Source organism: Lissotriton vulgaris, unplaced genomic scaffold (assembly GCF_964263255.1).
Source record: "Lissotriton vulgaris unplaced genomic scaffold, aLisVul1.2 SCAFFOLD_1389, whole genome shotgun sequence".
In the NCBI taxonomy this organism is placed as follows: Eukaryota; Metazoa; Chordata; class Amphibia; order Caudata; family Salamandridae; genus Lissotriton; species Lissotriton vulgaris.
The window spans coordinates 561434-572801 of NW_028240620.1; positions in this window are offsets into that span (position 1 = coordinate 561434).

The window sequence follows — 11368 nt, forward strand, 5'->3', positions numbered from 1 at the left end:
ACGCTGCAACTCTGGGCAATAGCTTGCTTAGTCTCCACAACGGCCCCCGATACACAAGGGATGCCTGGTTTCACCATGGGATGCCCAGGAGTGGACACCTCACAAGGAAAAGCCAGGAGGGGTTCCCTTGTGGTAGGAGTACAAGCGCCGGGATGCTTACGGGTTACTGTTCGCGCTATACAAATACAACACATTTACATTTACATTTACATGATTAACCTGAGTATGCTACGCTGGTTGAGAACTGTCTGACTCCTGGGTGGTAAGTGAATGCTTCCCACACAATATATAACATTTGAGCACTACAGAATAGTGCAGCATGGCAGTGGCTAGATGCCCGAGGAACGGACCCACCGATGGCTGGCAATTGAGGCACGTAGCTGTGAGACTGCAGTGAAGTAAACGTGATTGTATGTTCTTTTCAGACTCTATGTAGCATACGTTAAGATTTTGACTGGTGTCCTGCCGGTAGCGCGGATCCCGGCTCCCTCGTTTGCGGGGTTTGGATTGTAGCTCTCATTCTTAGTGCATGTGTTGGTTGGGTTTTTAAACATAATACACTAAGATACACAGTCAAATGACAGACGCCTACACAATAATAACCTGGAATGTACGGGGATTGGGGTCAATACACAAACGCCATAGAATATATGCACAGCTCAACAGACGCAGGTCACACAGGCTTTATTCAAGAATCCCACCTCACTATTTCTGAAGTCCTCAAGATGTGTAAGAAATGGAGAGGCCAATTCTTCTCCACAATATACTCTACCTTTGCCAGGGGGGTTCTGTAAAGATGAGGCGGATGCAGGAAAAGGATGTTGTAGATTTATTGAAGATAAGAGAGCCGTCCAGCCAGTAGATAAGACACAGCAGCTGCAACTGCCACACAAGGAACACTCGAGTGGAACCCCCAGCAAAGACCCACAGGTGACATCACAGTATTCCAAGATGGCATGACATCAAGCAGCAATAAATACAGATTACAGATCACTACACACCTCCCCGATTTTTAATAAACAAAAAAAACAATGAAAAGAAAAAAAGAACATTAAAAAAAACACGAAAATCAGAGTTTAACAACTTGAATTAACAAATTAGATATAATCACGAAATGTGTTAGGCTTAACAATCACTCTGGTGCTTTTCCTGAAACCATTCTCAGCTTTAACAATTTTAGGAGAAAGTACAGTTAAACGAAAAGAAGGATCTTTTGCAACACGAGATGTGCTCCACCAGTTTCCATTTGACAATTTAACAGCATTTTTGCGAACATCCACAACTTGCTGAGATTCAAGAAATTTAGAAAAACCCTTCTTAACTGTGACAGGATTTTTAACTCTAACCCAATCACCCACACAAATACTAAGTGGAGCCCTCTTTCCTAGTTCAACATTACTAGACTGTAATTCAGAAGATTTCTTATTTGCGCATTCCCATACCTCCTCCAAATCACACCCTCGGTGGAAACTTTTGACCATCCAAAAAGGATAAGCTGGAGAACAAGCTTTTCTTCCTCTCATAAGTTCGAAGGGAGTGAAACCTGTAGCAACATGAGGAGAAATACGATAAGACCATACTAGGTCTTTAACCGCTTGAAAAATACAACTTTTAGACCTAAAAGCTGCTTGCACACATTCAACAACAACCCTATGGAACCTCTCGGTTTTACCATTGCTCTGGGGATAATATAAAGGGGTTCTAGTATGTTTAATACAACAGTTATTAAAAAAAACACTCATGTCCTTAGAAACAAACTGTACCCCGTTGTCAGTGAGAATTTCTTCCGGACAACCTTCCGTCATGAAAATTTTACTTAAGCAATCAATGACACTTTTAGAGTTGGGAACATTGATGGGTTCGACCTCCACCCATCTGGAGAGATGATCAACAAGAAAGTATTTAGAAGTATTAGGAATAACATGAAATGGACCAAGAAAATCCAAACCAATTTTCTGCCAAGCCCTGACTGGAGGAGGAACAATGGAATCAGTAACACCTTCTAAGACAAGTACCTTGTCACTAGTGTACAATGCTTAACTGCCTCTACAATTTGATTATCCATTTTTGGCCACCAAAAATTCGCTCCAACATTCCTCTTCGTAATAGTAGCTCCAAGATGTCCAGAATGAGCATCCGAAACTAATCTTTCTCTATAAACAGAGGGAGGAATGAATTTGTCACCCCTAACAATTTTGCCATTTTCCAAAGAAAGTTCAGAATTAATTTTCCAATAGATCTGAAGTTCAGAAGAAAGAGATTTTTCCTTTGGCCACCCTTTTTGTATATAAAAAATTACTTCTTTAAGGATGTCATCATTTTCAACTGCTTTAATCCAATCGTTTTCGGCGAATAAAATAAAGTCATGACTAATATTGGCCACAAAACACTCTTCAATTTCAGTTTCCCACTCTTGTTCATCAGAATCTTGTATGGGAAGTCTGGACAAACAATCTGCCTGTTTATTTTTACCTCCAGGGATGTAAATGGCCTTGAAGTTATATTCCAGTAATTTAGTAGAAAGCTTAGCCAAACGAGCGGTCGTACGTTTAATATTTTTGCCTGACAAAATATCGACTAATGGTCGATGGTCAGTTTGAAGGATCAACGGCCAGATGTAGGTGGCCGTTTCAGGCCATTTACCGATCGGTAATGGCCGATTTTGGCCGTTACCGATCGATAAATGGGTGACTGGTATGTAGGGGGCATTTTTTTACCGATTCGGTAAAATACAGATTCAGTAAATTTACCGCATCTGAGGCACCCAGATGTAGGTGGAACTCTTCTGAGTCCCAGAGGCCTTACCGAATCGGTATTTTACCATCAAATCCAATTTGATGGTAAAATACCGATTCCGGTGTGCATGCACATGTGTGTATGCACACCTATGCCATGTGACAGGCAGACCTGCCCTTAGGGCATGTATGCCTGCCACATTGCACCCAAGCCTGTTTTGGGGGTGCCAGAGGGTGTCAAAGTGACACCCCCTGCACCCTTGTGAAATTCAGTATTTACCGATTCGGTATGAGGTTCCGTGAGGCTCATGACAATGTTTTTGACTTGTTCGAATATGGACGAGTTTGGTATCTATGAACCGCAAATGACGAGTTTAGTGGGTGTACGCGTTTTCGCTACGCTAGCCTGAACCATTCGTCTTATTCGTGGGTTTCTCCATCTGAACCCACGGGTTCCATTTTAGATACGGCATCCATTTTGTCTCTTGCCCTCAAGTAGCCAGCGAACGGACACTGTCCGCTTCGTGACCCTGGGATTCCCAAGCTCCTGCGGAAGACACATGTTTCTTTGAGAGTGTCTTTATGACGAGGGGGATGACACTGCAAAGGCAGATGGCTCCGCTCGGGGCTCATCTTGCCGTGCCGGTCTATTGTTTCAGCCGTGCATGCATTAGGCACGAGTCCTTTGATCCTGCAATCACGTTTCCGATATTGCCCCCACACTCTCCTCTATCCGCTGTTCGTCTTTCCTTGCACCTGTTTCTGTCCCTTCCTTAATTCGTTTACAACTAGAGTGGAATGTGCCTAATGGTGAGATAATGTGCTTTTACAGTTGGGAACCGGCGATGTTACTGTAATTATGTTCCGGGCTTCTGAAACATGAATGCGACTCTTTTGTCATTTACTGTGGGAACTGAATTGTAACCTTTTGTCCGTATGTTGTGCAATGACGAAAATCTGTATAAAAGGAGCGATCCACTTGTACAATTTGAAGCAGTCTCCTAGAACCTACATGCATTGTACTTCTTGTGACTTCTGTGTTCCCTGCAGTAAATAAACCTCGATCTTTGACACCGAAGGAAGTGTCCCGTGTCTCTGTAATTTGTACGCCGGAACAGGTAACCCACGAAGGTTTCAGGTGTTGTCCCTGGCACCGCTGGACCTTAGAATAGTCCAGTCCTTCAGTTGGCGCCCAACGTTGGGCCACATTAACGGTACCGGTCCAAAGCCCGACGATCGTGAGGAACTTCGTGTGAAATCTCCGAGGGAAGGTGCACCCCGCTTCATCGATCCTGTTGTCGAAATAAGTGGCCCGAAGACTTTTCCCGCGAAGATTCCCACCTCCTGACGGCTGCGACGGACTGCTGCCCTGACTGTCGACCTGTTTTGGCACCTGGCATAGACCTTGGTACAGCGAGACGATAGACGGGCCTTCCTGGTGACGTCATTGATCTCTCAGTTAAGTATTTGTGGGTCGCTCCCAGTCCTTAGTTGTTGGTTCCTTCTTGGAACATTTGTTACTTTGCATTTTGGTACTTGGTTGTTTGCATGGTTCCATTGCATTTGTGGTTCTTAGTTGTTGGTTCTTAGTTGTTGGGATTTAGTTGACGATTGCAATTGTCAAGAACCGAGGGTCTTGCATTTTTGCGAGGACATCGTAATTCGATAACCCTTGAAGTTTGTCAGACGGTTAGTGTGCACGATGCCTGGCCATAGTTCTTTGTTTAATTGCTTTCAATGTTGCACAACGGATTCCCGGTTGGAGGACTCATGCCCGATACCTCCAGTCGGAACTCCAATCTATGAGTTATATAGTCGACATGGAGTGGGTCCAATTGCATATAATGATTGCTGGATCCGCTATACAAAAGATGACGTGTCCTTAGTTGGCCACCTCATGGTAGTTTCGAAACTGCAATTTTGGATAATCTAGAAACAAAATTGTTCAAAAGGAAAGTTAGGCCGGCCATGTTTGATTCCTTTCGGCTATGGCAGAAAGTGGCCAAGCAGAAGGAAATCAAACAGCTTAAAAGAAATAAGAGAGAAGGTATCGTTACGACGATGAGAAATGCAGAGCAATTTCAGCGAGACAAAGAAGAGAAGGAAAAATAAGTTTTCGATAGATTACAACGTATGGCGGTGGATAAATGTTATCCGGTTTTACCGTCTAGTACTGATAAGAAGGGAGAGGAAGCAGTAGAGGACCCTTTGTTGTCCTACCTACTGAAGTCACCACCTCCATATGCACAGGATACTACAGCTCCTGTGGTTCCTCCCGTTCCTCAACCTGTCGTTCCGGCAGCTGCTCCTCAGCCTGCCGCTGGTCCTGTTCTTGCGAATCCTCTTGTCCCTATTCCTTTACCTGCTCCTGTTCCACTTTCTGTCCCGGCTACCTCTGCTCTTGTGGCTACCCCTACTGTTCCTACCGCTCCTGCTGCTCCTGTATGTGGTCCTCATGTTGTTGCCCCTGTACTTTTCTCCTCTTCCCCGTCTGTTCGAAGACGCATTCCTAATGCTGTTGCTAATCTTTATTCGCCTTTTGGACCGATTCTTGGGTCCGATGTTTCTGATGTTCCCCAACGACGAAGTCAGCTACCTGGTGGTAGGGAACGTGCTCTCAATTCAATGAGCCCACACAGAGATTTGTGTTTGAGGAAATGTGCAAATGTTTACGTGAAGCGATAGCAAATGATGAGGTAAACAACGTACCGCCCGACGTAACTGAACTTCAGCTTCAGTTTTCGAGTGGTATGATTGTGGGTAGTAATGTTAGGCGTGCTGTAGAACATCTTCTATCCTTTCGTCCCACTGTAATACCTCGAGCACTGTTTAAAGATGATACTGAGGAATGGTTGGCAAAACCTGGTCAATATCCTATGCGAGAAGTTCCTCCAGTATGGATGCCAGGTAATCCTGGTGCTGCCCCTCCGGTCTTGCCGCACTTCCAGAGAGTGTTGATACACCTCCCATGGAAGCGATCGGAAGTTTTGCAGGTGAAACAATCATTGCCTGACCCCCGCAAAAATCCTGCAGGATACTATAAAGAGTTGTCCCAATTAGTAGATGCTACTATTATGAATCTTGCCGACATCGACATGTTGTTCGGCAACGTAGTGCCTCAACCGGTTTGGGCGAAAATCCGTCAAGAGAATCACGCCGCTGAATTAGGCGGTGATTGGGCTGCTCTTGCGGCGGCTGACGTACGACAAGTTGGTGGGGCTAAGCCTGAACAGCTCATTACTGATCTGCCCCAAAGAATCATTACGCTTATGAAGACGCTTATGCCAGCAATGAAAGTCAATTGGGATAAATTGTCTGCGTGTAAGCAAAAGAAGGACGAGAGTGTCTCCGATTTCTTTACGAGATTTGAGGAGGCATTCATCGATCACAGTGGTCAGGATATGAGCACCGAGGGAGGCCAGAGGATGTTCGTAGATAAATTTGTATCAAATTTGTTGCCTGACCTTAGCAACAAATTGAAAAATTCAGAGAGTTCGTGGGCCGTTTCTACCTCTGCCCAGATATTGGCCACGGCTCAATACTATGAAAATAGGGAGAAGGAGGAAAATGATCGTGCGGATAAGAAAACAAAGGATCTTAAAACTAAGGTTTTGTTGCAGCAAGCGTATCCTCCGCGCTCGAATCAAAATGACTCGCAACAGCAAAATCGATCGCAATCACAGTTTTCTAGGACGCAGTCGCGTACTGATTCCTCTACACCTAGATCTATGTTGGGGTATAATCAATGCGCATATTGTAGACTTGAGGGCCATTTGAAGTTTAATTGTCCTGCTCTACGTGACCGAAATAGTGGTGGTTCAACTAGAGGAGGTCGTAGTGGTCCCCAACAAGCTTCACGAGGTAGAGGTCGTGGTGTTACTCAAAATCAAAATGAGCGTTCTAATAATTCGTCTGATTCCAATAATTGCTTTGATCAGCGTGGTTCATCGTCGGGTAGATCTGCACAGTATCATGTGGATGATTATTACATCGAGCATGATATTGATGATAGTAATTACTAGGACAGCCACAGACAGAGAGAGGGAGTAGTATCAGTTCCGGTTGATCAGAGAGGGCCTTACGTCGCAGTCGCAACATCGGGCGTAGTTGAGCCTTTTCTGTTGGACACTGGTGCAGCGAAAAGTTCCATCATGCATTCGAAACTCCCTGGCGCACCTTTGTCTGGCTTAACAAATGTTTCCGTTGGATTCTCTGGCGCCCCCGTCAGCAATCTGGTCTCGAGCCCTTTGCCCCTTGCAATTGGGCCTCGTGAGCTGAAAGCTCCCTTGATTTTGACTACTGGTTGTGGTGAAAATCTTTTGGGCCTGGATTTGCTGAAGCGGTTATATGCGACTTTGTACTGTTCTCCTGCGGGAGTAGAGCTTACTTTGGGTCAGAGAGTGATCTCTCCTATGTATTTGTCATCTGATAAGCTCCCACCGGAATTGAGTTCTCTTCCTGCATCTTTGTGGGCAACGGGTCCCAATGGCGTGGGCCTGCTTGACATCTCTCCTTATGTTGTTCAGCTGAAATCGAATGTGCGGTTGCCGCGTATTCCCCAATATCGTATCTCACTTGATGCAGAACGAGCGTTGTTAGCGATCATCTATGATTTGATCGAGAAAGATGTTATCGAGGAAACTCGGGGAAACGTGTGTAATAGTCCTGTGTTACCTATTCTAAAACGAACTGATCCATCCAAGCCTCCTGTGTATCGTTTTGTTATTGATTTACGGGAGGTAAATAAAATTGTGATTCCACAATTTCCTGTGGTGCCTGATATTACGGCTTTACTGACTCTGATTCCAGCATCTGCCTCTTCGTTCTCAGTGATCGATTTGAAGAATGCTTTCTTTAGCATTCCGATTGCTGAGGAAAGCAGAGATCTATTCGGTTTCTCATTAGGAGGTCGCAGCTTTAGATTTAAACGCGCTCCTCAGGGCTACTGTGAGAGTCCATCGATCTACAGCCAAGCCCTTAAGAGTCAACTTGATGCGTTTGTGTTACCCACTGGTGCGGCCTTGATTCAATACGTTGATGACCTGTTAGTGGCTGCTGACACTAAAGAGATCTGTAAAAGTGCTACAGTTTCGTTGTTACAACATCTCTGTGATTTGCATCACAAGGTGTCACCTTCTAAGCTACAATATTGTTGTCAAGAAGTAACCTACTTAGGTCACTTATTGTCAAAGGAGGGAAGAAGGTTGACCCCAGAGAGAATTGCAGCGATCGCTCGAATGACTGTGCCAACAACTCAGAGAGATGTGCGTGCCTTTCTAGGTATTACGTCATACTGCAGGCAATGGATTCCAAATTTTTCATTGCTAGCGAAACCATTGGTAGCCCTCACGTGCAAGGATGTTCCAACTCCTTTGCCATTGACGGAAGAGTGTCAGAAAAGTTTTTCTGAATTACGTGATGCGCTGTGTTCGGCTCCTGTGTTAGGTACCCCTGACTACAGCAAGCCGTTTACACTATACGTTCACGAGAGAGAGGGTTGTGCGTTGAGTGTCTTAACGCAGCAATTTGGTGGTAAGCAGCGTCCATGTGCATATTTTTCCTCGACCTTGGACCCAGTAGCTAGAGCATTGCCGAGTTGTCTAAGAGCGACAGCCGCAGCTGCGATGTCCATTCGACAATCTGCAGGACTGGTCATGGATAATATGCTTACGGTGATGGTTCCGCATGCAGTTGACACTCTCTTGAACCGTACACAAACCCAACACTTGACGAGCGCAAGGTTGTCTGGTTATGAGTTGACGCTTTTGGCAAGTCATATACAAATTAAGCGCTGTAATGTGCTAAACCCTGCAACATTGTTGCCGACTAATATGGAATCAGATGAGGTATCACCCCATGATTGTTATTTACGAACTGAGGAAGAAACGAAGGGCCGTGTTGACCTAAAAAACACTCCATTGATAGACCCCGATGGTACTTTGTATGTTGATGGTTCGTGTTTTAAGTTGCCGAATGGTGATGTGACGACTGCGTATGCTGTGGTGACATTGAGTACGGTTGTGGTAAACTGCGAGATTGAATCAGAATTCCGCACAGGCGGCAGAGTTGATTGCGTTGACGAGAGCGTGTGTTTTGTCTAAGGGCAAACGAGTGAATGTGTTTACTGACAGTCAGTATGCGTTTGGTGTTGCACATAGCTTTGGACGATTGTGGAGAGAAAGGGGATTTATGACATCGCATGGTACAAAGATCCAGCACGGACAGCTTGTGAATGATCTTTTGGATGCACTTACGTTGCCTAAGCAAGTGCCAATTGTTAAATGCAGTGCGCATCGGAAAGTGACGGATGATGTTGGTCGTGGTAATGCTTTTGCGGATGAGATTGCTAAAGAGACAGCTAAAAACCTTGCAACCCGAATGTATGTTGCAAGTTCAGTTAGGTGGCCGGCGGAGACTGGTATGTGTGAAGACACTGTTGAGAGCGTGAAAGCGATTCAGAATGAGGCCACTGAAGCTGAAAAGTGGAAAGAAAGCACAGGAAAGTTAGATGTGCATGGATGTTGGATTGATGTCGGAAAATCAGAGATGGATGTTGCCGGATGCATATGTGCTAGCCGTTGTGACTATGGCTCACGGCTTGTCACATATTAGCGCGAAAGGTATATGCAAGTTGTTGTCCCCTGTATGGAAGAATGATGGTATCGCTAAGTGTGCTGAGAGAGTGGTAAAGAATTGTATGGTATGCGTGATGTACAATCCTGGCAAGGGCACTCCTACCCCACACCTGGCCATTTTGCTCCTCCTACTTGTCCCTTTGAGGGTATCCAATTGGACTTCATCCATATGGAAAGATGCAATAACCTGAAGTACGTTTTAGTGGTGGTTTGCGCGTTCTCCAGATGGATTGAGGCCTACCCTCTCAAAGATAATACTGCACTGTCAACAGCGAAAGTCCTGCTGAAGGAATACTTTCCTCGGTATGGAATGCCACGGATTGTATGGTCAGATAACGGAAGTGAGTTTGTGGGGAGTGTGATGAAGAGTGTGTGTAAGGGCCTTGGAATTCGACAGAAATTCCATAGCGCCAATCATCCCCAGTCAGCGGGTTTAGTTGAAGGGTACAATGGTACTCTGAAACTAAAACTTGCTAAGATTCAAGCTATGACTGGTCTGTCATGGCCTGATGCCTTGCCTCTGGCTCTCCTGTCGACTAGGGCGACTGTACACTCTCGAGTAGGGCTTAGCCCATATGAGATTGTGTTTGGCCGTCCTGCGAACGTTTGGGGTGTCCCTAGGCCTAGGTCCTTTGATAGTCTTGAGTACCCAATGTTAATTGATTATCTTCATGATCTGACTGCTAAACTGAGGTTAATTCATCAACAGGTTTTTGAAGCACTGCCTGCACAGACTGAGGGTCCTGGACATCGGCTCCAACCGGGTGACTGGGTGGTTACCCGTAATTTTGGAAGGAAGCGAAACTTGGAGCCGAGATTTGTGGGTCCTTACCAGGTCCTCCTCGCCACGAGAACTGCAGTTCCTTTGGAGGGTCGCAAAAATTGGGTGCATGCCACCCATACGAAGAAGGTGCCTATACCTTTGCCGGCAGATTCGTGAGTGAGGACTGGACTTTCAGCAACGGAGACTGAGACCCCTACTAAATTTGTGCAGTTCAGTGACGCTCAACTTGTAGGAGATACTTCATTGCAGTCAGACACATCTGTTGATTCTGTGCCTTTGGGAAACTCGAGACTTGAACTATCATCTAACCGACAGGACTCTGTTCCGCAATTTGAACAATTATTCGAGGAGCAAACTCGTCCTGGAAGAAACAGATATTTCCTCCGTTCTCATAACAAGGACTAATAAAAATACCTTTTGGTTTCTTTTCCCCTCTTTTGAAATTTACATTACCCCTTATTGTCATTTTAGAACATTATGAACATTTGTAGCCTCTATTAATTTTTGAGTTTTTTTCCACATGTGTTTTTCCACAGCTAGGAGATTTTGTATTTAAAGAAAACCTTTCATCCGGGTTGACCGTAGGGCCGTGCGGGTACTTCCTTCTGTTTAGCAGGTTCCTGACACTAGGTCGGTACTTTTGTCGATTCCTAGGAACTCCTGGGGATTGATAATCGCTACTCAGAACGAAGTGCGTCAAGAACGTTGCGGACGGTTTTTAGAGGATGAAGTTCTCAAAGTTGTCGGAAGTGGAGAAAACTCTAGCGCAAAGATCTAAACTGCATAAGGTTATACGAACGAAATTCTTTCTGTTTCAGATATTTCTGCTATTCCTGACTGTATCTATGTTATTAGTGGGTGTAGTGTACTTCGGAATACAATCATTATTGCCTTCTGTCTCACCAACTTCTTCTTCTATACCAAAATCTATTCCCATTGCTTCTCCGCATTCCTTTCATCCTCTACCTCAACACGAACAGGTTAGACGTGCGGAATTCATGAACAACTCCTTTGTCCAGCTCCTTCATCAGCATCAGTTGGTGATGAATACTACTAACTGTTGGGTGTGTGGGTTAATGCCACATACCATGGATAGGGGTATTCCGTATCTGGTTCTTCCTTATAGTTCCCAGGGTTCAGCTTGAGCATTCCAAACTATGTTTCGTAGTGCACTAGATTCCTACCCCCATCGAGAGCCACGCGCTCCAGGCTCT